Source organism: Macaca nemestrina, chromosome 19, assembly GCF_043159975.1.
Source record: "Macaca nemestrina isolate mMacNem1 chromosome 19, mMacNem.hap1, whole genome shotgun sequence".
NCBI lineage: Eukaryota > Metazoa > Chordata > Mammalia > Primates > Cercopithecidae > Macaca > Macaca nemestrina.
In genome coordinates this window covers 71,239,553-71,266,171 of record NC_092143.1, presented here as the reverse complement: position 1 = coordinate 71,266,171, position 26,619 = coordinate 71,239,553, and the positions used below count along the sequence as shown (strand labels likewise).

The 26,619-nt window shown below is 43.5% G+C and overlaps 1 protein-coding gene and 2 long non-coding RNA genes across 5 annotated transcripts in view; 2 read left to right on the top strand and 1 right to left on the bottom strand.

Annotated features, from left to right (window-relative positions):
• Nucleotides 1-8,298, top strand: part of LOC112423678 (uncharacterized) — a 12,517-nt gene extending 4,219 nt beyond the window's left edge. Inside the window, exon 2 of the long non-coding RNA XR_003014158.2 lies at nucleotides 440-8,298. This is a non-coding gene — a long non-coding RNA (uncharacterized lncRNA). The remainder of the gene's footprint in view (nucleotides 1-439) is intronic.
• Nucleotides 1-26,619, top strand: part of LOC105464721 (collectin subfamily member 12) — a 183,713-nt gene that overhangs the window by 103,289 nt on the left and 53,805 nt on the right. The window lies entirely within an intron of this gene.
• LOC105464717 (uncharacterized) lies at nucleotides 6,636-26,619 on the bottom strand. 3 transcript variants are annotated; one of them, XR_003014151.2, is made up of 5 exons: nucleotides 26,479-26,619; nucleotides 26,060-26,283; nucleotides 16,405-16,519; nucleotides 12,619-12,744; nucleotides 6,636-6,769 (listed from the first exon to the last, which is right to left on the bottom strand). It is a non-coding gene; the product is annotated as an uncharacterized lncRNA (long non-coding RNA). The 3 variants fall into 3 exon arrangements; XR_003014153.2 differs by lacking the exons at nucleotides 6,636-6,769; nucleotides 12,619-12,744; nucleotides 16,405-16,519 and adding an exon at nucleotides 23,454-23,592; XR_011617048.1 differs by lacking the exons at nucleotides 6,636-6,769; nucleotides 12,619-12,744; nucleotides 16,405-16,519 and adding an exon at nucleotides 23,454-23,592 and having other exon boundaries at nucleotides 26,228-26,283.

Genomic DNA, 26,619 nt, shown 5'->3' with positions numbered 1-26,619 from the left:
GTGCTGCACAGTGATGAGACCCCCTTCCAAACAGCCTGGCCCTTGCCGCACACACAAGGTCTGTGGTGCTGGCGGTGCCCATTCCAGTCGTCTGAAGTAAGATCGACAGCATCTTACGCTTAGCCTGAGACCCACGTAGTAGAAAAATCTTCTCAACCTCAGACACCGCTGTGCATTTTTTGGATAGTGTTTCAGATTGGGGTGTTTTTTGTGTTGTTTTTGGTTGGTTTTGCTTTTTAAACAGTTCCTTGAGCTGCTGACAGAGTAGCCCAGTGTACATGGGTGGCCCCAAAATGCTTTGCACTATTTGGACCTACTCTGTTGTATTACATGGGTAACAAGATGAGAGGAATTTGGATGTGTTTAGGTTAGGATTTAGAGCTGGATACTACATAGAGACCTGCTTTTAATTCCCTCTTTCCTTCTTGTATTATTTAAGTCCATGGACACTTAGAATCAGTATATAAACATCTCCAAGAAGCACAAAAAGAAGCAGCATGTGGGACGTGAGGTCAAAGCTGTCAGCTCACGTTTCCCCTCCCCAGAAAAGCCTGGAGATTTTGGAGTTCTCAGTGCATGTCTTCAGCTGGCTTCAATGTCAGTTTGCTTCTCGTTCTTTATATAATTGTTGACTTCTTTGAAGTTCGTTATGGACATCACTGAGTCAAATAGTCACACATTATAAGCAGACTCTTCTAATTCTTCCACGGTGTGAATTTGCTTTTCCCATCCGTGAGATTTCCATGTGACTGACCCGGTGACAGTCAGTTGCCTACATCAGGGACCGCTGAGTGTACAGAGCTGCTTCTTGTCTTCAGAGGGAGGCTCGGACCTGGAGAGGGGACTACATTCAAAAGAGCCAACTGTTTTCAAGCATTAGAGAAGCAGCCCCAGAAAATCCTTGCCTGGCAACATTGGAGAAATGCGCTGATCTTGTGTTTTTACCATAGAAGTGGTTGGAAAGGGGAATTTGCTGCTAGTTCCTTTCATCCTGATGGTGGTTGCTTTTCTTGGATAAAGTCACAAAATTCTTCTGAAATTAGAAATTGTGACCCTTGATATTCAAAAGGTATATAAGGGCTCTAATTTTTTCAAACCTACTATGGGGTGACAAAATCCATTTACTGAAGGTGTTAAGACTGCAGATATTATTTCTGCTGAATAAGAAACAGTGTGGACTAATGGGAAGAGACACAACATATTCTTCTCCAGTTTCTTGTAGCTTCGACGCTTTCTTGAAAGTGCCTGTGAGGCAAAGATGTATGAAGACATGTTCTGCTTTTTTGCTGTTGTTTGTTTTTTTGTAACATAGAAAGTTAGGTCATAGACCTAGGCCATAGACCTGTGTAAGTATTTAAGACATTTGGACATATTTTGTATCTGTAACTTCCCTTCCCTTTTAAAAAAGTTCTCTAAACTAGAAATGACGTAGATATGGAATCAGCTGTGAAACTATCCTTCTCTGGCAGCTCCAAAATCCTTTACATTTTTTCCTGGCTGGGTGACACGGTTTTAACCCTAACTGAATGGGCCAATCTTTGGCCTTTTCTACAAGTTCTCAAATTCAAGGGCAGAGAGTCTAGTGGACCTGGATACTTGTGCCTGGTTAAATGGATTTACCAGTGAGGTATTATCTAGCTTTAACCTTTACAAGATGGACACATGGCTTAAAAAGCCTCCTCTGAAGAAACCATGGGTTAAAGACAGACTAATGACACAGGCCCCCCCAAAAAACCAAACTGACAAAAACAGCAAAGGTAGCACTTCTGCTCCCCTTCCCGAAAACTCTTTGCCAAACACCATTACAAGAAAGACCAATGATCTGATGTGCCAAGCAGCTGGCCAAAACAAAGACACAGAATAACCTTCAAAATTATAAAAATCTAACTAGGAAATAGGAATGAAAAATGTACATCTATAATTGTTATCATGTATCTTACACTCAAAGTATATTTTGCGCCTGGGACTAGTAAGTAATGATAATGGCCAATGATAATGGCTTGTGTAGATAATTTATAAGGTCACAAATAATGGATGAAATGGAACATAGGGGGGTGGTGTATGTTCAAAATGCTTGGAACCTACTGCTTAGGGAGTGTCATTGACTAGGGTTGATGTTCAAAAGTAGGGGTGGTGGCCTCAGAGGACAAACCTGCCTGCAAACAAAGCCTGAATGGGTGATAGAAGCCACAGATAAGAGGGAAAGAACGTGGAGGACGTACTGTACAAATCAGAAGGACAGGAAATCTCCTTGTCTTTCTATAGATGCAGAGAACTAGGGAAGGACCCAGGGAAAGTAGACACAGACTCAACAAAGCAACAAGGTCCATCCACGAGCTGGTTCCAGAGCTGACTGGGCATTCCAGGTCCCTTGACAGATGGTGGTGGGAGATGCATTCACGGGACCCGGGTGGTGTACATCAGCCAGGCCGGCCTCTCCAACCTGCCCTCAGTGTGGTCCAACACTGAGAACACAGGCAAAGGTAGAGAGTAGGTTTTGACTTAGGCTTTTGGCCTCTTGCATTTAATCATCCAAGTGTGGCCTTTCCCAGTTAAGGCAAACAAACTTTAGAGTTCTCGTCACTGTTCAAGGTTTCTGGAAAGGAAAGGCCTATGAGCTCTTGCCAAGGCGGCTGCATTCAGTTGTCAGTTGTGCAGGTTTTGCTTTGCAGAAAGGCTTCCAGGAGGGCCGGTCCGTCTGGAGGGGACACCTTTTTCTAACTCACACAAAGACATCTATGTTGACTGGCCTTGGCCAGGGCCTTGCAATAAATTTTGGCAAAATAGAGCCAAAACCAGAAAAAGAGATCCAGTGGACAAAACCCTAAATTGGATGAATTTTCACTTTTCATCCCATAATATGGCTTCTGTAGGCCCTGCTGAAATCAGTACATGTTATTGGAGAAGCCACTGAGTTGGTTCGTAGGTTGTGTAAGTCCTGGTTAATAGATTCGGAGTTGTTAGAGAAGCCACTTGGAGTCAGATTGGATGGTGGAGAGGAACTGATGTGAAAAGGTCTTGCAATTACCGGGTCCTGAGACTGCCGGGATTTGGAGAAAGAAAAAGCATATCAGTTTTGTTTTGTGACCAAGACTTTTTGAGTGGTTGCACAAATGCTGTTTGTGTCCAGAAACTCAGGAGCCCTGTGCTTCTTACTCATTACCTGCTGCCATTCTTTCCCAAACACACCGGTGTGGGGATCCTCCCCTTCCCCAACTGGCAAAGAAGGAACGGGTTCTTTGTGACTCAGGCTAGGAAGTGACAGGAGAGCTCACTGGAGGCTGAGGGGTGCCATCTCCACTTACAAAGCTGATAGCAAAGTAATCAAACCTAGCAGCACCAAGAGCCCAGGGCAGCTCCTTGGCAGCGCTCTCCGCCACATCGTGTGCTCTGGGTCGCACAGGGCCTGTAAATTGCACAGTAATGGCTGGGTTCGCGGCAGGAATAAACATGTGCTTTGAATTTTCCAAATGAGTCAGACGCACGCTGCGAGATAAATGCTGATAGCAAGCAGATGTGACATGTGCTTTTCAAGAGGACGGACGGGGGGAATTAAGGATTGGCATCTTCCACACTCTTCGAGTCGACGGACTGACACCTAATGGGACCTGGTCTTTTAACAAGAAACACTGGGTGATGGGTGACATTTTCCCCACTTCTTTCTTTCCATAAGAGGAATCTACATTTTAAGTCTCAAATGTAAACGTGCTCTGGCTCCAATTTGTCGGCTGACTCTAATCGCCTCAGAACTTATATAAACTCTAGGTGAGTAATTTCCCCAAGTACAGTACCCTCTTGGAATGCATGTGCTGTGAACTCAGATTAAACTTTTAACCTCACATTTTTCTGGGAGGGATTATTATCCCTGTTTTTATCGTTTGAAAAGGCAATCAGAAATTCCAGAAGGTCCAGTGCTCGCAGGGGTTGAGCTGGTACACTCTCTCAAGAGCCCGTCCCCTGTGTTGAGTATGCCTGGCCCCCTAAAAATGGGATGAGAGGGTCTGTTGTGCCAGAATTAAAACTACGAGGCACCAACTCTCTCGCCTTCCTCATAACACTCCCAACTAAACTGTGCAGTGTTTGGAGGGCCCTGCGCTCTCCCAGCTCAACTGCAAAAGCCCCTGAGTGTTTCTGCTGATGCACGCCATGTGCCAGTTGCCAAGCGACATACATAACACATTCATCAGCAGAGCGTGAGGTCTGAGTCCTAACTTTCTGCTGCATTCTTCCACACTTGGCTTTCATTCACCTTGTCTCCTTCTTCCAGCAACTGGATCAACAGATGTTAGACTTTCCCAGAGTGTTTGGCACAATCAGTCCAAGATGCCAAGCTTGAAGATATAACATCTCTTTGCAACCTCTAATTCCTGTCACTGTACTCATTAATCACTTGCACAAACCTTTAACCGAGTCCATTAGGACTTCAATACCAGGTGGTTTTTGTTTGTTTGTTTTAACTGAGTTGGCATCAACATGGAAACAAGTGGACTGGCGTATTCTCCCAGAAGCTTCTCATTATTTGTACTTAGTTTTTGTTTGATGACTACCAAGAGGCAGCTGGCATGGTGTCATGGGAAGAACAGTAGGCTGGGAGTCAAGTGGCGATTCTGCAACCAACTCATGGTGGAGCCTTGGGCAAGTCAGTATATTCGAAAGGGCCTCAGCTTTTTCTTTTGTAAAATGAAGATGTTGGACTCAGTGGTCCTCCTGCTGAAACAGTAATAATCCCATTAGTTTTACTGTGCAGTTTCAAAGAAAAGCAGACACCAAAGCAAGAAGCAAAAATGGGAAACCTTCAAGGTCAGAAGTTTCAGTTCACTGTATTGAACGTTGCTCTGCAGTATCTTTCAAATATGTTTTGATACAACATTCTGCTGTAAACACCTTGATGTCATTTTCATGTGCTGTTACATCACCCAATGGATATTTTTGGATTCTTACACGAGAAACACACTTGTTCTAGCACTAGAAGAACAAGGGAGGCTGTGATAGCATCATTCCCACTCCCAGCCCCCTCTGGGGTTGGAAAATGGATCGAGTAATTGGTTGCTAGTCTTAAATTTCCTCAGCGCTCATGTGTGTTTACACCCACCCTGGCCCCGGTGCTAGGTTGCCTCCCACCCTGTTTTCTGGGCTCCTCTCCTCCATCCTGTGGAACCACAAAACAGAACCGGGCACAATGTCTTTATTTCTGACTTCACTCTATTGCTATTCTGATGTTGATCTAATCAATGGACAAGCTGCTGGAAATCCACTGAGTATAAAATGCTGTAAGGGAAATGTTGTAGGAAAAAAAGCATCTCATTATTCCTGTCTCCAAAAGAAACATTGAAGATTGGGGTCTTCTCTAAGCCAGATGCTACCACCTGCACCCTGGACCTCCTGCAACCACCGCCACAAAGCCTGTGTGAACACTGTGATGTGTTTTGTTATCAACCTTGAAAACAAACATCTTAAGGTTCCCTCATGTTGGTGCTGGAACAGGGGTGTTCAATTACTCACTAATTTTGTAGACATTTGTTGAACATCTATTAGGCATCTGGAACTGAGGATACAAAGATAAAATGTACATGGCATTGCCTGAAAGGAATTTATGACCTAGCAAAGGGCACAGATGTGTACACAGTCTGCTGGAATATATTATGGTAAGTGCTACACTGGTGGTGTGGATGAAAGGCCGCAGGGGAACAGATTGGAGCTATGAGTTCTGCCAGGGTTTCACTTAGCTAAGAGACAGGCAAAGGGCATTCCAGGCAGAGGAATATGCATTGGGAGATGCAGAACAACAAGAAAGGGCATGGCAGATTCAAGGAATGTTGCGGGTCGGTGTGATGGCATCACAGATTCATGGTAGAGAGTGGCTTGTTTATATACAGTTAGTTTATGTACAGTTGTTAGAAGTGGGAAGAAAATTTGACTCCAAGCTTCCTAGATACCAAAGCAAAAAGGGAAATATGAAATTTGCTGTGCCTACATGAAAAAAGCCAATTGCTCAAGAGAAACAGGCTTCTTCTGGAATTAAGAGCCAAGGGAAACTTCTCTATTGATTCTCTTCAAAGGCTCAAGATGGGATACGGTGGAAATATCTTCAACAATATCCCCGCACTAGCAATTTTTATAGGACTGTTTCTTGTAATGTCCCTCAGTGCGAGCCAATGGCACCCCGCCAAAGTGTAATTCAGTAAAAGCAGCTCTACACGGGACCAGAACAATTCAGCCTAAGCTTGCTGTTTTTTGATGGTTTGGCTTGATGTGTGAATACAACTTAGGGTATCTAGAGGAATGGATGTTCTTCATATCTTTCAGGCAATCATCCATGAATATTATTTCTTACAACAGGGCTCTTAAAAAGCATTAGGTAGCAGGCAGTGAACTTGAGCTTCTATTCATTGGTGAAGACCTCAGGAACAAAGCAGTCTGAACATTGGGTTATGTAACAAAGAAAAGAATCTTTTCCAAAGATGTTTAATCATGGAAGAGAAGTAACCAGTCATTCTGGACTAAGCGCAGTCCAATGGCTCAGCTCAAACTGGCCTGTGTTAGGGCTAGGTTGTTAAGTAAAATTTCCTGCCCTGACAGCACATGTCTTGTTGTGAACTCTAGGCTGAAAGTGGGCCCATAAAACACCCTCACATTTTAGAAGTAAAACTGTGGGCTAAGCATCTTTTGAGATTTGACCCTTTTTCCTTAGTAGCTGAAGTGATTGTGTGATGCACAAACTTGGGTCCAGAAGGTTGGGGCAGGGATGTGGCATTTCACCAAATAGCATCTGAAATGGGGGTTAAAAGAGAGTGTAAGTTTTGCCAAATACCAAATCCTACATATTTATATAACAGGGTACAATTTATAAACTATATTCCCATCCAGTATCTAATTTAAATTGCGTAAAAACCTTGTACAGGACTCGTGTGATTATCGCATTATAAATGGGAAAACTAGGGCTTGATCAAGTTAGCATGGATGTTGGGTGACAAAACCAGAATTGTAACCCAGGTCTTTTGATTTTAGTGCAGTTATTTCTTACCTTTCAAGGTTCAGCCGAGTTATCCAAAGGAGTAGCAAATTGTAGGTCATGATAACCATGTCCAGCAGGTACCAAGCTACAGTAGCACATGTTGAAAAATTACAAACACTGTAGGTAGGGAAGGCTTCCTGCAGTTAACTTAGAAAAAAGCATCCATTTGATTGGCAAGAATGCTCCAAGGATGCTCTTTGTTCATGGAGAGACAGGCACAGTCTGGTTCCTGGATCCCATGAATGGCCCCAGGTATACACTGGCTGGAAACAATCCAAAGATTTGTTCTTTCCACCCTTTATTTACCAAACATGCAAAGTATGGCACCACATGTGAATTGTGGATGAGGATATTCTCAGCAGAATGCAAGATTATTTTCACAATCATTGTAGAAACTTTACATAATCTTGCCTGTTGAGATTCAATAGCCAGATCTTCCCAAAAGTACTTATTCATTGTAAATACAAGGATAAACTTGAACTCTATGTTGTAATGATTGCCTTTCTGAGTGCTATAATTAAGTTTTTTAAACTATTGCCACCTCCTGCCAACGTTTTCATTAAACATCTAAAAAATAACTTGGTGTGTGGTGGAGAATGAGTGGATAGAGACTGTTTTCTCTGATTCCCCCTGAAAATACCAAGATGGGAGATAAATTCAGACATTGATATCTCTGCTGCCACCGTGCACTAAATTACAAACTGGTGTCCCAAAAGACAGGATTCTCCTCCCAATCAACAAGAGCACTTATAACCAGAGAGCCAGAGGTGCTCAATATAGCACCAAAACAACAACAACAACCCCAATTTATGGTCAGGGAGGAGGTTCCAGACCTCAGTACAGTAGGTGGACCTGGTACCACAACACACGTGTATTCGCTGAAGAACCGAGACACTTTGATCCAATTATTTGCCAAAGGTTTCCAAAAGCAATGCATCCCCAAATTGTGCAGGGTGAAGTGTTTCAGAATGTCCTTTCCTGTTCTCTTCTCTGTTTGGGCACACACAGTACCACTCACTGCCTTCCAGTTGGCACCTGCACACACTCCTGAAATAAGAGGAAATGTAATCTCCTAAGTCTCTTTTGGCTCAAAGCACTGAGAGTTTACAGAGACTGGATCTACAAGATGCAGGAAGCTACACACCAATAGCTCTCCTCATGTTAAGTCAATAGGAATAAGACCACCTGACAACCAAACCTGAGACTTTGGTTTAGAAAACCCATCATTTAGAAATGGCTTTGTAATAAAACCAGAAAATCAGTTTGTTTGTTTGTTTTTTTTTTTTAAAGTAAAAAAAAAAAAGAGTGAACCGGTTCCCCATGGACACACAGCCACCCACAGCTGCTGCATGGTTACTTCCTGACAGACACGGGTTTGCTGCTATGGGAACGATGTCTGTCCCACAGGCAAGGAGTGTCCCTGTGCCCGTGTGCCTGCTGCTAAACAGTCACAAGGACATTAGGAAAACAGGGTCTTCTTAACTCTTGAGGATGACAGTGCATACACCAAAGAAACCAAAGGAGTCGGCCGGGCGCGGTGGCTCAAACCTGTAATCCCAGCACTTTGGGAGGCCGAGATGGGTGGATCACGAGGTCAGGAGATCGAGACCATCCTGGCTAACATGGTGAAACCCCGTCTCTACTAAAAAAAAAATACAAAAAACTAGCCGGGCGAGGTGGCGGGCGCCTGTAGTCCCAGCTACTCGGGAGGTTGAGGCAGGAGGATGGCGTAAACCCGGGAGGCGGAGCTTGCAGTGAGCTGAGATCGGGCCACTGCACTCCAGCCTGGGCGACAGAGCGACACTCCGTCTCAAAAAAAAAAAAAAAAAAAGAAACCAAAGGAGTCATTGCCTCTGCTATCATTTTTCTTCTTTTTTTTTTTCGGAGACAGAGTCTCACTTTGTGGCCCCGGCTGGAGTACAGTGGCACGATCTCAGCTCACTGCAACCTCCCCCTCCCAGTTCAAGCAGTTCTCCTGCCTCAGCCTCCCAAGTAGCTGGGACTAGAGGCATGCACCAGCATGCCCGGTTTCCTATTTTTAGTAGAGATGGGATTTTACCGTGTTGGCCAGTCTGGTCTCAAACTCCCGACCTCAGGTGATCTGCCCACCTTGCCTCTCAAGTGTTGGGATTACAGGCATGAGCCACCGCGCCTGACCTTCTGTTATCTTTTTAATCTTTTAACACAGAAAGACTTATTTGCTGAATGATCTTTAGCCCATTGAAGTGGTTTAATGGAACGTACAGCAACAACAGAAATCTAAGTCCCAGAGAGTAGTTTCTGCATTGGAAGAGTGTAACTCAAGTTTGTCATCCTGCCTCTTTTTCAGAAATAGCTCGAGGGAGGAGAGGTATGGCCCATCTTTCTGCTTTTATAACAAATCAACATTTGGGCAGCAGGATGGCCTCCCATCTCAGGTTTTAGGAACACCTGAGGCCTGTTCTTGGGAAGTGCAGCTGTGATTGGTGGGGACCTAGCCCCCTGCTGGGCAAAGCACTTCTGGGTCCTGGGAACTGCCTCAGTTGAGATGGCACTGTGAAATAAGTCTTAGTGTGTTTGCTCAATGCTTTCTGTTTTATTTATTTATCCTTTAATATTAAAGAAAAAATTCCATCAGAATCTTATCTTTAGCCTTAGATTAGAACAAAAATTAGAACAAAAGTCACTCATCAGCAAGCTACAGATGTGGTCTGTAAATCCCTCACTGGAAAGTGAATTTGCCTTTGTGGGCAGATCTGTGAGTGTGATTTGACTGCGAAAAAGATTCTCATGTTTGTTGGTTGGGCTCAGAGACTACTAGCAACTTTTCAGAAGTACTCTGCTAAGTGCTGCAGGCTTGAGTCTGTGGGTGGTACTGAGTAAGCCTGATTCTCTCAGGGAGTAGAGGAAGGAGAGGGATTATTGTGAATTAGTGGAGAAAGTTCAGGGATGACCTTATTTGTGAGTTTGTGGCTGGATTTAAGAAGTCCAAAAGGGGCTTGTTGTTACAATATCCTGGAGAGTTTTCATTTCAGTGTATATAGTGCTATATCTCTTTTCTAAAAAAATTGCTGCACAGTGAGCTGGGCGCGGTAGCTCATGCATATAATCCCAGCACTTTGGGAGGCTAAGGTGGGTGGATCATGAGGTCAGGAGATAAAGACCATCCTGGCTAACACGGTGAAACCCCGTCTCTACTAAAAATACAAATAATTGGCTGGGCGTGGTGGTGGGCGCCTGTAGTCCCAGCTACTTGGGAGGCTGAGGCAGGAGAATGGTGTGAACCCGGGAGGCGGAGCTTGCAATGAGCTGAGATCATGCCACTGCACTCTAGCCTGGGTGACAGAGCAAGACTCCATCTCCAAAAAAAAAAAAAAAATTGCTGCACAGTATTATATATCATGGCCCTGTGTGTGTGTGTGTGTGTGTAATGGACATATATATTTATATATATCCCCTACTCTTCAAAAATTCTTTTCTAATTCTGCCTGAAATAACTTCCTTTGCAAAATTACTTTAGCTGAAATGCTATCAATTATAAATCCAATTGTATCAATAAGCTCATCTTTTCCATTAATAATATGATTCACTGAATTGTGAGTAATGTAACTGGGCTGCTTTCCTTCCCACACCTGATGTAGACACGCCACAGGAGAAGGGAGTGTTGTTACAGGAGGAAGTACTTGGAGAGAACTGGAGGAGGGCACCATGTGAGCACATCTGGACACAGGAAGAGAGGGTTTCAGAGAAGGAAGAGCAGGAGTTGGAGGCAGGAAGACCCCAAGAATCCACCTCTTCATTGCCAGGAATACCTTCAGTTGTTTCTCCAATCTCATCTCTGTTTAGTCCATTTCTGTGACATCCCAGCTCTGGGACCTGGGTGGCCACAGGTAGCTCATGAAATGACTTCAGCATTATTAAAACTGGGAGCATTACCTGAGCCCAGGAGGCCGAAGTTGCAGTGAGCAGAGTTCATGCCACACACTCCTGCCTGGGCAACAGAGCAAGACCCTGTCTCAAAAAACAAAACGAAACAAAAAAACCTGGAGTTTACAAACATCACTGATGTGTGGTTGGCATTTGGAGAGACCCATGCACATACAGAAACTTGACGAGTGAATCGTTTCATAAAGAGGCTGATGGACGATCGGGTTAGCTGCTACTTTAAAGCCAGTGAGCATGCACAGTAACCATGGCGCCTCGTTAATTAAGACTAATGGCCCAAGGAGCCATTGCAGATGATCCAATTAGGCGGATTTAGTTAGAGATTGTACAGATAACTGATTGAAACATCAGTCTAGGCCTCTGTTTCAAATGAGGTGGTATTTGACTATAATAAAATAGTATACTAAGTAGCTGACTGTGTCTTGCAATTGTGGAAGCTGAGGGCTACTAACAGCCTTAAAAATTAATATTTAAGCTTGATTTTTTTTCAAGAACCAATTATGTAGATTGTTTATTACCAAGTTCTTTTTGTTCCTTATGCCTCCTGCTGTCTAGTTGGGGCTGTTTTACAGTTCATTAGCCCCTTGACTAGAAGGTAGAAATGAAAGAAGGTACAACTTACATCTGTCTGCCTACTAGCCAATTCTGTAAACTATTTTGCGGGGAAGATACTGAAACTATTGGCCAAAACAGACCTTTGCGTTCCCTTCCCCATGCATTAAATTTTCCTAGATACCAAGTATGGGAGAGAGCTAGCAATTGGCTGAACTCACTATTTCTTGGTTGCATAAAACGTAATCGGTAGAATTTTACTTAATGTGGTCCCAGTTTTGTCATACATAAGGAAAAATATTCTGATAATCCCCACAAGCTAGTGAAGCGTCTTAAAATTACACACTAGGTTATACAGTGATTAACACTCATCAAAATGTTTTTTGCCTAACTTTAATTCTTTCAACAAAGATCCCAAATTTTCCTAGAGCACGTATTTATTTTTAAGAGTTATGAAAATACACAGCCGTATATGGTGGTATCTGAATTCATGGTGCTGTGAGAGACTGAGCAATTCTCAAGTATTAAGTGAGAAATCATCACTGAAGAATTGCACTGTGGCACTGACGCCTTCAAACATGCCCACCATATTTTACTGGTGGAAATTTCATCATTAGGCTTAAATTAGAAGCCACTGATTCTCTGCCATTAAAAAAAAAATGGAGTTCTAGCCATTAAGCATGATTTTTTAAAAAATTGTTTTTGATGGGGAGATGAGAAAGAAGGAATGAAAGGGTAAAGAAAAGGAAAAAGGCTAGTAGAGGGTGCTGTCGTCTAATTTTTTGCTTTTACTAAAGCACTTCTTCTGCTCACTGCCATATGGTAAATTCCTCAGTGAATTAATTATTCAGGGTCTTGTCCTGATGCAAATGACACTAAAAAAAAAAAAAAAGCAGAACATTCTTTATCCCTCTAGGAAAAAGAAATAACAAATAATTAAGGCCACAGCGCTCAGGGACCCAAGTTTATTGGCAATAAAAGGTAGCTGTGCTGACAACACTGCCAATTAATCTGCCAAAAGTGAGCATGTTGCTGTGTTAGAAAACAGGACTGGAGACATCCAGGGATCTATATAAAGCATAGACAACAGTCTTAGCGATCATGGGGCAGCAATGTGGGCACCCTACCTTCAGCAGATATGGTACCGGTCTGCATTCTTTCCGTAACAAAACTCCTCACCACGTGGAGAACCCCTCAGTCCCAAGTCAGCTGTACACCTGGCCTCTTCAGAAGCTATGTGTGCCCAGAAGGTGCTGGTAGGAACAGAAAAAAAATTGGAAACTAAGTTTTATTTTTTGAGACCTCTGGAAACTAGGTTGCTTAGACTTGAGAAAGTACTTGAGGAATATTTGAGGAAGTATAAGCAGCCTAGTTTCCATAGATGAGGAAACTGAGGCTCTCAGCTTCCAAATGCAGGTCTGCCTGCTTCCCATATCCATTCTTTTCTTGTAATACGTGTTTCCAGATGAAGCATCAAGAAATGTTTGTTCTAAACCTGGCTGCTATGAATGTATGGTGTGACCTTGAGCAAGTCACCTAACTTCTTTGAGCCTTGGGTTTGTATCTGAAAGGTGAGAGGTTAGAGACTCTGAGGTCTCCAGTGGCAGTGCTTCTCCAAGGTTAATAGACATAGGAATCACCTGGGGAATCTTGTTAAAATGCAGATTCTGATTCAGTAGCTCTGGGGACAGGCTTGAGGTTGTGCATCTAAGAATATTCCAGATAATGCTGATGCCACTAGTCCCCAGACAGTACTTTGAGTAGTAAGGTCTTGTAGCATTATCACTCTAGGGTTCCAAGATGGCAGCGACCACATTTTAGTCTTCCAGTCATCCCTGCATGCCCATGTATGGTTACAACATGCCTTGTACAGTTGGTGCTCAACAATGTTCAGTACTTTGGATTTAGGTAGAAAAGCATAAGTAGTTCAAAGGGACATAATCTAAGGGAAATTCGTAGCTCTGGAAGCTCAATAATTCTGTAATTTCCTGAAGGCACCATCCCTCAAGGGTCAAACTGAAGCCTAGCCTCCTCCCCCACCCACAAAAGGTACCCTGGTAATCCTAACTTCTCCCACAGTGGGTTTAGCCACCCCTACTCTATCCCTAGCTCACTCTGACTGACTTGATCTGAAATCAGATCAACCTTAAAGAACATCTGGTAAATGCCATTAGGAAGCACTCTACTCTCCCAAAGATTTTATTTTGTAGATTAAATGACATCTCTCCTAGATACATTCTGACATATAAAGTTTCTTCCTCCATTCTGACACCCCTCTTTGTTCTGGTAACCAATATCAGCATTTTGCTAATTTTCTGTGGTATTTCCATCCTTTCTCCCATGTGCAGTAGTACTTTGCTGTTCTTAGAATGGTTGCAGAGGCCAGAAGCCAGATTTTCATTATCTTTATGGGGAAACATTCCATAAACTCAAGACAAAAATATACCATGAATTGAAGAAACGGAAATGATTAGCCACTAAGATCTCTTTTCTTTCTGTCTTTAAAAAATTCCCATTTTTGGCCAGGCACAGTGGCTCATGCCTGTAATCCCAGCACTTTGGGAGGCCAAGGTGGGTGGATCACGAGGTCAGTTCGAGACCAGCCTAACCAACATGGTGAAACTCCATTTCTACTAAAAATACAAAAATTAGCCAGGTGTGGTGGTGCATGCCTGTAATCCCAGCTACTCGGGAGGCTGAGGCAGGAGAATTGCTTGAACCTAGGAGGTGGAAGTTGCAGTGAGCTGAGATCACACCATTGCACTCCAGCCTGGGCAACAGAGCAAGACTCCATCTCCAAAAAAAAAAAAAAAAAAAAAAAAAAAATCCCATTTTAAACCACTTGTTTAGAGTTGGGTCTAATTAGAGTACTTTAGAAATAAAGGCTATGTTGTGCCTATAAAGAAGTGGATGCTATTTTTTTAACCTGATCTTTGTTATAATGCCCAAAAGGACAACACTACGTATTTTCATATGACTGTCAAGGGACAGAGTAGGTTCCAACTATTTGACCTAGATAAACAGATTACCATTCACTTCATCTGAAAGTACAGGGATAATTAACTTGGACAACCATATAAACAGCAGGGGTCTCCTCCAGAGTGTCTGCCTTCTTAAATCAGCAGATATCCTTCTAGAGAGCTGCCACAGCAAGGCCATTTATTGTGATTGCCTTTTATTGCTATATTTTAAGTTGTTCTCATGAACTGTATGGTGCTGTGGAAAGAACTTCTAGGCATTTCAGGCTTCTTAGGCTTATTCCTATGTCCCAGCCCATTTGTGCTTATGCATTTGGTAAGGTTTATGATGGATTTGTTCTCCTGAGTTCAACAAAATGTTTTTATTCATTCTGCAAAGTTGCTAATTAGTCCATGACAAGCCATTGAGCCCCTAGAATCAAAGACACCTGGAATCACAGTTACACAGGACCTTAAAGGTCATGGAGTACAATTCCCTGTGTCTTGTGCCGACCTCTTTCTACAGAATCTCTGACCAACGGGGTTTCACTCTAGCTTATGTGCACAGCATTCAGCAATAGGTTGCATGTTCTTTTAACTGCGCCTCCTACTCCCTGTTGAAAGAGTTCTCTTTTTAGGTTGAACTGAAATTCAATTCCCTCTAGTTCCCACCTTTAATAGCAACGCAGGGAAAACAAAATAACTTCCTCTTACACGTGGCAGTCCTTCATATATTTACAGGTAACAACCACACTTCCCTGAGCCTCCTGTTCTTCATGTCCTTTTCCAGCTGTCTTTATGTCAAACATTAGACTTCTCTCTATCCTGGTCACACTCCACCCTTCCTCAAGTTAGTGGCCCAGAATGGGTACCATCCTCCAGGTGTGAGTTGGACTAGCATTCGGGAGCAGTTGTTCTCAACTTTGGCTGCACGCTGTAATCCACCGGATGCATGCCTGGGACCCACAAGCAGAGACCCTGATTTAACAGACCTGGAATGTGGTCTAAGCATCAAGAATTATAAAAGCTTCTTGGGTATATCGATTGTAGCCAAGATTGAGAACCACTGATGTGGTTTGGCTGTGTCCCCACCCAAATCTCATCTTGAATTGTAGCTCCCATAATTCCCACGTGTTGTAGGAGGGACACAGTGGGAGATAATTGGATCATGGGGGTGGTTTCCCCAATACTGTTCTCGTGGTAGTGAATAAGTCTCATGAAATCTGATGGTTTTATAAGGGGAAACCGCTTTTTGCTTGGCTCTCATTCTCTCTTTGCCTGCCACCATGTAAGATTTAACTTTGCTCCTCCTTCACCTTCTGCCATGATTGTGAGGTCTCCCCAGCCATGTGGAACTGTGGGTCAATTAAACCTCTTTCCTTGTTAAATTACCCAGTCTCGGGTATGTCTGTATTAGCAGCCTGAGAATAGACTAATACAACCACTGTGCTGGATTCTTTCTTTACTAATCAGAGGCATTGTTGGATGCCCAGGTAGAGTGTGGAGAAGGAGTGGGTAGAGGGGCAGTTAGGGGAGATGGGAAGTTACAGCCTATTGTTGAATGAATTGATCTCTCCATAAGCTAAAACTCGTAGTTGTTTCTTGGTTTTTAGATTTTATCTTGATTTTTCTTTTACATTAATACAAAACCAACATAAGTTCCACAGCTAGGGTAGCTACACTCATCTTTTATCATGTTTCTGGCAGGTATTATCATATTTTGTCCTCTGGAACTTTATGGTGAGACATACAGGGAGTTGGGCACATACATCTCCCTCCTGAGACCTCACTCCCTCCTCACCTCCATCTCATTGCATATTAACAGCACCACATCACTAACTCATACTAAATATGCTACTCACTCAAACTCCTAAGTCTTTCTTACTCATGCTACTGCTAAGCTGTTACTCTCGTCTTATGTTCTGGTAATTGCTTTTTTAATTAAAAAAAATTTACCTTTAATTCTGATAAAGGCCCAAGTGAGAGGATATGTGTTGGGTGTGCCACAAGAATGAACTTCCCGATCCTGGACTGCAGATTAGACAGACTTGCCCACGCAGTACAGGCAGTCCTGGAAAACCACAGAGTCCCGTTGGGGGAATTGCCTTGTAAAATGGACAGTATGGAGGTGCAGGCCAGAATGCATGTTCTTTGTCTGCAGTTGACACCCCAAAAAATATTGCATTTTTAAAGGATTCTGAATGATCACAACACACAAAAAAGAACTGATAAATGTCTGAGGTGATGCTCAATGCTATGATTTGATCATTACACGATGTATACATGTATAGAAACATCACATTGTGCCCATGCATATGTATAATTATTGTGTGTCACTTCAAACAAAATTTTAAAAATAACATTTGCTTGAATCAGCAAAAAGGAGAAAAGAAGCAGGCACTTACTATACACTGGCCCACTTTGTGCCACATATACTGTATTCACTGCAAATGCATAATTTCATTTAATCTATACAATGATCCTATAATGTGACTGTAATGATGTCCATACTACACATAAAGAAACTGGGGTTCAGAGGGGCTTAGTGCTAATAAGTGGAGTGTCAAGATAGAAACTTAAGCCTAAGGTAAGAAAGGACTTCATTCCTGTTGAATTTCATGATACTGGGTTTGCTCCAGAGTTCCAGTCTTTCAAAATCTTTTTGAATCCTGTTTTTTCAGGTCATGTATTTGCGAGGTTGGGAAAACCTACTCTGTTGTGATGAGACGCAGAACACTTAGAAGACACTCTTCTTGCCTATGAGTAAATTTGCTATATAAAGTAGTAAGACCACATATCTGTGAAGCTAATTATATTCTTGATTCTGGGCATGAAAAGCAGAAAGAAAAAGGGATTTTTTTTTTCCATCTGTATCTGATTTATACAGGTACTTCCTAACCTAACACAGGAAGGGTCAATTATTAGACAGATTTTGATAATTTAAAGACACATTTTGGCCTAGAAATCATGTTTTTCGTTGGTAATCAGATCATCTGGCCATCCGCAATGCCTGTTTGACCCACAGTATACCTGGTATGTGCTAGTAAAAATACTGTTCCAGCTCCATCGTGGGTGTGTTGCAGATTATGTAGCAGTGTAGGTCCTAGTGATGCTTCTGTGTCTTCCGTGGCAGCTGTAACTCTTTTTTTAAGTCTCTAAGATATCACAGATCTGTTTACTTGTCTAACAGGCCCGAATAATAAGTTCTTGGCATTTGTAAATCCAGTCATTATTTTCCTGATGAGAGGTGAGCTTTTTCAAAAAAAATTCCTTCAGCAACTTGCTTTATTTTACTTGAAACTATGTATGTCATGAGGATGTATCTCCACGCTACTGCCTATGAATTTATTGTTTTATCTGCTGCACAGAATTTCAGACCATGATGCCCCGTGAATTATACAATAATTTCCCTTTGGATGGACATTAGAAGTTTCCATTTTTTCCTTCATGACAAGTAATGTTTTAGTGCATATTCTCATTCATGCACCTGTGTATTGTTGGAATATTTCAGTAGAAATTATTTCTATAAGTGAAATTGACATATCAAAGAATATATACACTTAAAATTTTGGTTGCCCTCCAAAAAGGTTATAACAACTTACTTTCCCACCAAAATGTGTGGCAAAAAGGGATTATCATTTTGTTTTAATTGGCATTTCATTTATTATGATGATTTTAATTAACACATAATACTTTTACTTATTGATGGGGTACAGTGAGATATTTTGATACACGTATGCAATGTATAATGATCAAATCATGGTAATTAGTATATTCATTACCTCAAATATTTATCATTTCTTTATATTGAGGTGAACAGAAACTACATCAAATTTCAGAACTGCAGAACCCTTGAGATTTCAATATCCCTCTTCTCTCCTGCCAGTTTCATGCCAGACATTGAAAACTGGGGTTTTAGAGCAGAAGTATGTCTCAATACAATTCACTCTTGCAGGAACTCCTTCCTACATAAATAGCCATTTCTGCACTTTTCTTTACCTGCCTTGCAGTGCAAGGAGTTCCTTCCAGTACTTACCTTGCTTTCTCTGAGCCTGGTTCTTTTTGCTTTGACATTTATAAAAGGCTCAACTTCTTCTCTCAGCACTTTTGACGTTCAGTGGCTCTTTGGGAAAGGGCTCATTAAAAATGGAATGAACATCTATGGAAATAATATATGGCTCTCCAGATAGAACTACTCATCAGGGGCCGATTGCCTAGGGAACTGGAAGGGAACCATGTGGGAGGCTCCACACAAGACCCTGTACCTCTTTCTTTCTGCCCTCTCTCACTTTTATCTACTCTACGTTCTCATGCAGACATGCGTACTCTGCCTGAGTTGAAAGCTGAGGACTGTGTGGATGAGGTCTCTAAGAACTTAAAGACATTCCCAAATTTCAAACTTGATTTCTGATACACAGCTCACTTCGTTCCATCACATCCATATTATATCACTGGGGCATGATCAGAAACTTCATGGCAGGGTCTCACCTGGAACCCACAACCCTAGAGATGCAGGAGAGGACATATTGCAAGTGTGCATGCATGAGTGTGTGTGTGTGTGTGTAATTAAATGTGCATCCGTGTGGAATTCAAATGAATGCTGCATTAATCATCGACACAAATTTGGGGTACTTCCTGTGTTAGGCACTGTTGATGAAAAGAAAAGATAACATTCTTGTCCCTATGACAATGACAGATGATTAGCACGATGGGATGGCATTCAAGTGCAGTAGGTGTTTAGAAGAGGGAACCCCTGAGAGCTCACACTTCACAGAGGAGTGTGAGTTTTGAGATGGTTATAGAGGAAGAGTACAATTTAGCCAGGCAGGGGAAGGTGTACCAGGCAGAGGGAAAACCATATTACACAAGGGAGGGAAGAGCCAGCATAATGTGCTCTGCAAGGGGCCAGTACTCTGAAGCTGCACTGAGGAATGCAGAAAGATGATGGTGAAGAGTAAGCTAGGGATTCCATCACGAAGGCCTCCTATGCCATGCTATGAATTTGGTTTTACGCTCTAGGCAATGGGAAACTACTCAAAAATTTCAGGCTGTCGAAAAGACACTGCTGGACGTGTTGGGCACCAATGCTGAGGCATATGTGCTAAAAATAATGCAAATCAGAGGGAAGTAGGATTCTTTCTTCATCATTGGAAAAAAAAAAAAATAAAGCTCTTACTTCGGCTTTGGGTAGAACTCTTTGCTTTCCTCCGGAAATACAGCTTCATCTTCTCCTTTGTGGTTTTTGTTCTGGTGCTTTCTTAATCTGGTCTTGCAAGCAAAGCTACCAGATGGCTCTTGTTCTGCGCACTGTCCCAGCCATGCTCACATGTCGGGTTGATGAATGAACTCCTCCCTTATTCATCTGACCTTTGCATCACCACCTTCCTGACTGGGCAACTCTGGCTTTCTTGACCAAATCATTATGCATGAATATTTGCAAGCCCCTTTGGGAGCAGACCACTTTACTCTAAATCACTTGTCAGAAGCACCGAGAGGCCACTACTTAGTGGAACATTAGAAACAGTCTTAATATTTTGGGCTTTGGCTGGAATAAACTGTGATCACGCTGAAGTTAGGTCTTTCTCTTTGCTCTTTGTTCCTTTTATTTCTTCCTTTTTCCCTTTGTTGTCCTCCTCTATTTTCTTCACTTTTCCAAAACTTTTAGTTGCACAGACCTGCTTTGGAGTAAACGGACCTTTCTGCTTGTTAAAACTTTTCTCCAGGCTGGATGCAGTGGGTCACATTTGTAATCCTGGCATTTTGGGAGACTGAGATGGGAGGATCTCTTGAGTCTAGGAGTTTGAGACCAGCCTGGGTAATATAGTGAGACCCCATCTGTACAAAAAGTAAAAAATAAATTAGCTGGGTATGGTGGCATGTGCCTGTGGTCCCAGTTACTTGGGAGGCTGAAGTGGGAGGACCATTTGAGCCTGGGAGGTCAAGGCTTCAGTGAGCTGTGGTCACTCCTCCATACTCCAACCTAGGTGACAGAGCAAGACCCTATCTCAAAGAAAAAAAGCAAAAACAAAACCTTCTTCTTCTAATAGAAGGAGATAAAAAGATGGCACCATCCCTCCAGAGTCGACCAGAGTGAACCCTGCGTTGGGGAGGGCATGGTTGCCAGAAACCACCGGCATGGCTCAATCTTCACCCAAGGCCATTCAAGGTTATGGCTGGCAGTTTGGGTGTGAAGTTCTTGAGGGCACTGGTGGAAAGAAAGAACTGGGAAGAAGAAAAACTGCTGAGGATGGCAGAGGAAAGCAGATACTTGGGGAAAAGAAGGAAGGAGATGTAAGAATGGAGGGGAGAACAATCTCGGAATAGAAAGGAAAAGGGGAAATAAATTGGGGAGGAGTGTACACCATGTCGAGAAGAAGGGTCTTGAAAGGGCAAGACAAAACATGGTTCTCCTAGTAGACCCTTTGACACTAATGGAGACCTCATGGAGAGCACAATAGGCTATGGGTAAGGAGCTAGGTATCCACCTACAACTTTTAATAGTAATCGCCAAGAAATGGATTGCAAAGACCTCCTGATAAGGTCCTGGAGAGCAAGAATTGGGTGCTGTTTGCTTCATTCTTTCTCCCTCAGTGGCCACACCCTGCGGGCCTCTGTGTTGGCTGAAAAACCAGTGCCAATTGCATCGGACATTTCAGTTCACCAAAACACACAAGAATGGAAGTATATTCTCCACGCGCTGGCCGCTGTTCCTTGCAGCTACTTTCCCTAAACGGTGGAGCAACTTAAAATAGCCATCCGTCTACTTTTATTTATGACGGTTTTTGTTTTTAATTCACAACTTCTTCTGATGTGCCCTCAGCTCTGTGCAGCCTGGCCAGCGCTGTGCAGGGTGCCCTCCAGGAAGAGTGCCAGGCAGTTGAAAGCTTCTGCCAACACTGGAAAATGTGTTGGCTGCCCGGGAGATTCCACCGACAAGTAACTGCAGTGGTAGTTTTTTAAATGTCTCTGCTGGGGCACAGGCAGGGCTGATACTCAGCTGGGCAGCAGCAGCGGGTATCCCTTCTCATTGATCAGTGGCAGAGCGTTTGTTAAATTTTTGGATTATCACCCGTGGATAGTGGGTTAGGGCTGAAGATGTGCACAATTCTATATTCTCTTTTTGGTTGAGTTGGTATTTGGGATGTGGGATGTTTCAACGTCCAGATGAAACCACAGCTCTCTCAGTGGGGAAGGAGTTCAAGCCCCAGCCTGCCCCGCCGCCCTATTTCCCCCAGCCCCGCCGCCCTATTTCCCCCAGCCCCACTCCTCACCAGGCTCCAGCCCAGGAGTGAGTGCTTCTAAGTGCCCAGCTGGTGGCGTCCTTTTGATCCAGGCCCTGTCTTTCTTGGGCTGCTCTCCAGGTTTTGTCTCTGGATGGCAAATGCTCCAAGCTCAGGCTCTGAATAGACAAAGGATTAAAAGCTTTGGAAATCAAAAATAGGTCTTCAAAGCTGCCAGCAAAGGCCAAGGATTCCCTCCACCACAGCAGGGTCCAAAAATCCAGTCCAGCGCATTTCTCCCAAATGTTTTGGGAGGCCCCTTTCCTTGGAGCAACAAGGCCTGTGTTGTCTGCGGGTCTCAGACTTGGATGCTGAAGAATAAACATTGCTGGAAGGGGTAAGAAAAGTGGCTTCTATGCTGCCCAAGACACCGCAGATTGCAGGGGATATGCCAGTTACAGGCATATCCCAGTGCACACTGTTAGATCTAGCCAGGGAATGCAAGCTTGCTGGGGGTTCCAGTCCTGATTCATATGGGTTCTTTATGAGTTTCAGGCGGCAGCCTGACCAATGGGCATCAGACCCCTCGGGCTCACACGTGCCACGAGCATCATGCTGCTGGTTGCTCTTCTGCCATCTGGAAGCCATTAGCGTTGAAATGGTTTCAGCCGCTTGCTGAGCACTGGGTTTTACAGGAGTCACAGCCCAGGGCAGCCCAGGTCCCAGGAGCCAAGAGCCTTCACTTCCTGTAGGATTTCCAGTTTAAAACCCACTGAAGCTCTGCCCTCCAGGGCACCACCAGGTCCCCCATCCCCTCTTTCCTTTCCTCCCCTTTTGGACCCCAAGAGCGATGACACGTGCAGGGGAACCCTGACATCTATTCTTTTTCTATTTCTTACCAACTTTGTAGGTTGAAAGGGAAGGGGGTGCAGAAAAGCCCTGTTTTAAAAAACGCTTCAGGCAAGAGATTGTACTTTATACATTATCTGCTGCATGCATTTTGTAAAATGCAGTATCTCAGGAGAGCCCTGAGGACTCAGACTCAAGCCTCTAACCATCTAAGTTCATGATAATCATAGCTGCTTGTTACCTGCCTGACACTGTGCTAGGGTCTCTGTTTGCCTTACTCTAATCCTTAGAATAATCCTGCAGAGAAAGACAAGAGTCTTGGAGAGTTAAGCATCTAACAAAGGAAATGTGGGATTCTCATCAAGGACTTTGCCATTCCAAAGCTCTTTCTGCTCTACAAACTTGTGTCCCCATTTAGGCCTAAGCAGGGTGGGAGCCCCCCAAGGACAGAGAAGCAAAGGAAGAACAAACATCTGCAGTTCACACTAGATAGTACAGTCATGGGTTTTTTAAGGAAGCAAAATGATCTTTTGAAAGGAAACTCATGCAGTCTGTCCACTTCTTGCCAACTCTGCTACAGTGCAACCTGCCAAAAACAGCCAAACCTTGTTTGAGGTATGAAAGCAGCTGTTATAATAAACTTCTCTGCTCTACCTCTTTTCCTGTTATGGTGGAATGGCTGTTTAAAGTAAATGTCTCCAATCCACGGATTTTCTGGGGTCATGAAAACATTGTTTAATTGGCAAAGTCATTAGATTTTTTGGTGAAGTTAGGAAGTAAACAGAATGCCACACGCCATGTCAGGTCCATGCAGTGTAAAGTCTGAAAGGAAACGGTCCCTGGGTTCTGGAGCTGTTATTCCCAACTTCCCACCCCCCGGGGTGGACCAGCCTTCTCAGGTTTTGAGCTTGTTCCAGAAAGAATGGATTTCTGCCTCTCTTCTATCCCAGGACTTCCAAAGCAGAGCAAGGGGAGATTCGTGCACAGAATGGAGTCGATCTGGGTTTGAATCCTCGCTCTGCCAGTCGCTAATGTAGAACTTCAGGTAAATTACTCTGAGCCTCCATCTTGGAATCTGTAAGATGGATATGGTAATAACTACCCAATTACCTTCATCACAAAATTTAAAACAAAATCAAAATTATAACATATATTGCCGTAGTTCTTAGTATAGGCCCCGTGCTGTTCAGGTGTTTTACAGGCATTAATTCATTTAATCTCTTCAACAACTTTGTGAGGCAGATACTGTTCTAACCATCTTCTAGCCTCTGGGGAGACGATGGGCAGTTCAACCAACAAAGATCTCTGCCTGCATGGAACTCACGTTGTTGTTGGGAAGGCCAAAAGATAAGTAAAATGGATAAGTAAATTAAATGGTGGCAAGTGCTGTGAAGAAAAATAAACAGAGCTAAGTGTGGTCGTGCGTGCCTGTAGGCCTACCTACTCAGGAGGCTGAGGTGGGAGGCTCGCTTGAGCCCAGGAGTTTGAGGCTGTGGTGAGCTATGAGTGCACCTAGGAATAGCCACTGTACTCCAGCCTGGGCGACATAATGAGACTCCATGTCTAAATAAATACGTAAAATAAAACAAGAAAGGTAGAGGCGAGGGGAAATGGGATTGCATCTTTCAAAAGAATGATCAGGGAAGGCCTCTCTGAGAGGATGATGTTTAAGTAAAAACCCGAAAAAAGGGAGAAAGCCATGAGGGTACCCACAGGCGAGAGTCCTAGGCAGAGGAAACGGCTCGTGCAAAGGCCTTGCGGTGGCAGGCCTGGTGTATTCGAGACCTGGTGACGAGGCCAGCATGGCTGGAGTAGAACGAGCAAGGTGGGCAGCTTTGGCAGGCAGACAGCTTAGGGCCTCATGAACCTCAGCTCTTTCTCTCAGTGAGAGGAGAGGCTCCCGGAAGAGCTTGAGCAGAGGAGGGACATGACCCAGATGGAGCTGGGTGTGAGGAAGGACACTTCTGATTCGTGCACTGCAGCGGCTGCTCCTGCTGCTGGTTCCCACGAGAACAGTTGCCAACTTTTCCAGACTAAGTAGGACATTTCTTAATGGGACATCTGGGCCTCCACCGTTGACATTGTACTTGTTGATTTTAACAACAGATGAACTTTCCCCAACTTCCCATGTATCTGCGTCCAGCCTCCTCCCTTCTTTTGGGTGGTTCTGTCCTTTGCCACTGCTCCGCACTGGATCGTCTTGACGATGCTACTTAACTGGCTACACAGACATCTGCGGTCTGAACTCACCATCCATAACGTGTTGCTGTGTTGAGTTAGTTATTGGGGCCAGCAACTCACAGATAAGTATTGCTTGGGCTGGGAAACCACAAGAATGAATGGGGAAGAAGGGTGAGGGAAATGTTTATAAACAGAATTGCCCCCTCAGTGGAGACTAGGAAGCCTATCAGTATAACAAGTTGCCCAAAAACTTGCTAGTCTATACAAATTCTGGTGGGAAAAATTAGGACATCCTTGTACTTCCTATGGGAGGCCAGGTATCACAAGTTCCGAGCCTTAGGCCTACAGGTGGTTTCTAGAGCCCATGGATCTCCTGAAATCATGTCCAAACAAATGTCTGTGGGTGATTTTCAGGGGCGAGGTCATAGTTTCCATGTGGCTGGTTCTTTGAATGGTTTGAATGGCTTGATTGCAATTTCAGATCATACTTTCAACACTGGATATGCTGGTGTGTTACTGTATGTGCAAACATGAAAAAATGTATGTATTTCAAAACAGAGTTTAAAAGGCTCTTTTAATTCCCTAATATTAAAAGTCCATAATATCTGTATTTGACAAATATGGTGTTAGCAATATAGAAAGATAAATTATGGTCTCTTAGAAATTAAGGGATGTGTTTTTGAAGACATCAAGGTGTACTGTCTCCCAAGCTCTGTTTGCCCCTTTTCTCAATGGCTTTAAATCACCAGGAATTCACTCTCTGTATTAGATCATTTATTCTCCTATGCCCCTCGCTGTCTTTGAAACACCTCCAATTCTAGCAGTGCTTTACAGACATGCACATGAGCCAAGTGGCTTAAAACAACACTCTAGGACTTAGGTGTTTGGAAGCCCCTTATCCCCTGGAGTCATTTGTGGAACAGGGCCTACGTGCAAGAGGAGGCCCAAGCTCAGAAATGAACAAAGAGCACGACTTAGCAGGGCGCTGTAGCAGCTTCACAGCAGTTCAGTGAACAGAATTACATGTTCCTCAAGTCCCATTGGCTCATATTGGCACCATTCGGTACTGGACACAGGGTGTGCACCAAGTATACCTCTTAGTCGGTGCTCACCTGCAGATGTACCACGAAGCACACCAGGCCGAATTCTAGAAGTAGGGGCTGCTGCTTCCCCCAGGCCCTGGGTTCTGTCACAATATTTGATTCTACCCAGTTCAGATAATCTCTTAAGGGGATTCTTAGCTGGGACTTACAGAAATCAACAACGAGATTTGTTGGGAATGACGGATCCCATGCCCTGGCATGTAAGCCATGCACAGGTTATGGTACATAATTATATACAATAAACTGTAAAGGACATACAGTGGGTTTTGATATCGGGTTCCAGTTCCTCCTCACTCAGGAACTAGTAAAAACCCTTCATCTGTGTGGCTAAGGAAATAGTTCTGGTCCTGCCCGAATCCATTTCCATGTGTCCACACGGCCCTTTTCCCCCACTGAATAGTCTCACGGGAGAGGTCTGCTCCTCACATTAGGATCGAAAGCTTTGTGGGAGAAGCCGCAAGGTGTTCCCTTTCCAGCGATCACTGTGGAGGAAAAAAGGATAACCGTATGACTGTCAGAGACGTGATCAAATAGGATGAGCTTACATTGGATAAGTAAATAAAATCAGCAGTAAGATTTTGACACAGAAATCTGTGTATTTGTTCATCAATTGCATACAATTTCTCATTTTTCATCAAGATGGAAATTGAATAAGAGGAAAACTAAGAGACTCTTACCACTGATGAGCGTGTGTTCCAGTTCACCACGGCCACCATCACAGTTTTGTCCTGGTCACAGGCAGATGTAGTCTGTGTTCCTGTCTAACTAGAATACACTCATCCCTCAGAGGGATTCATTGTCTCTTGCCACAGAGCTGT